Source organism: Balaenoptera ricei, chromosome 2, assembly GCF_028023285.1.
Source record: "Balaenoptera ricei isolate mBalRic1 chromosome 2, mBalRic1.hap2, whole genome shotgun sequence".
In the NCBI taxonomy this organism is placed as follows: domain Eukaryota; kingdom Metazoa; phylum Chordata; class Mammalia; order Artiodactyla; family Balaenopteridae; genus Balaenoptera; species Balaenoptera ricei.
The window spans coordinates 12734712-12736206 of NC_082640.1; positions in this window are offsets into that span (position 1 = coordinate 12734712).

Consider the following 1495-nt stretch of genomic DNA (forward strand, 5'->3'; position numbering starts at 1 on the left):
TTGCTGAATTTAGAAGCTCAAGAGGATGAAATGTCCTGACATCCGGTCAATAGGAAAACTTGCTTTGGAATGCCCCATGAGAACAAGTGAAAATTTAACAGGCAGGCATTGTTCTGAGTTTTTAAACAACCCAGTTAAACAGCAAACAAGAATCTTCAACTTGACCTTGAAAAAGGCTGTGTGCCTGCAGATAATCTATCAAACAACTCTGGATGACAATGATATATTTCAAAGTACTGTCAGATGAAAAGATTGATAAATTTGCTGCTGCAAAGGGAGAACTTTGGAAACAGGCAACAGGCGATTTAGCGCACTCCCTCTGCCACCCCCTCCTCTGCCCTCGCCTCGCCGTAGCCCCCCCCTCCACCCCCGGCCTTGGGGCCAACTCAGTGGAAGAGGGCCAGTAAATCAGCACTGTAATATTTCTTAAGGGGCACAGAAAAGCTGTGAACAGTACTTCTCATATTAAACGCAATATTTCTTTGCTTTCGTGGGGAACAAAAGTCATAGCAAGACGTCTTTATGTCTAGTTCAGTCAAAGGCACATCTCCGTTCCCCCCGCAGAAAGGTCAGTATCGTTGTGTTTGGTCCACCGAGGGGGTGTTTTCACGCTGAAAACTGAGCCAGCTGTCCCTGTCATACCCTCGCCATTGGGGAGCACGCACTAGCCATGGTTATTAGGCACATTCTACACCTGCAAAAATACCGATTTCCAAGACTTTTCAAGGACACCCCGCCCCCCCCCCCCCAGTTCTCATGCCCCCTCCTCTTTCGTCTACTAAACGTTGACAACACAATTCAAGCGCTGGATGAAAGAACTGCACGCAAGAGGAAGGCTGGGGAGGGACGGCTCAGCCAGCCTCTCATGGTGTCTATTGAGCAGCCATCAAAGAAATGAGGCGTCAAGGATGTTTTCAAAAGTACAGAAAAACTTCCAAATCGTTGCTTAGAGGAGGCTCACATTTGTTATTCCCACACATGCTAACGGTTGAACCCCAATATTTAGATTTTTCACCAGTGTTAGGTGTGTGTGGGTGTGTGTGTGCAGCCCGCAGTCCTTCACTGAGAAGTGGTTCTTCTACAGCTTTTACTTGTAGTTAGCATGTCACTGACCAAGGGCAGGAGATAATTTTTTTTTTTTCAGAATCGCCCCAATTCAAGTCCACGTCTCTTTTGAAAATCCAAATGCCAACACACTGTTGCTATCCATTTCACAACACTTGCCCAACTGGATTTCACAATAAAACTCCTTCTAGAAACATCCACTAGCTAGCCTTCTCACAGGAATCCCATTCCAAACGTTTGTACTCTAAAGGTAGGTGATTACCTAGCTGTTCGGGGGACGACCTGTGGCCCAAACAAGAAAGGGGCTAAAGGGGATCCCGTGCAATCGCTGAAAAGAAAACGTAAAACTAGAAATAACTGAGGAAACTTCACCTTAAGGGTGAGAATGTCCCAGGTGCCAGTTCCTCTAAGACAGGAGTGCAAAAGAAAC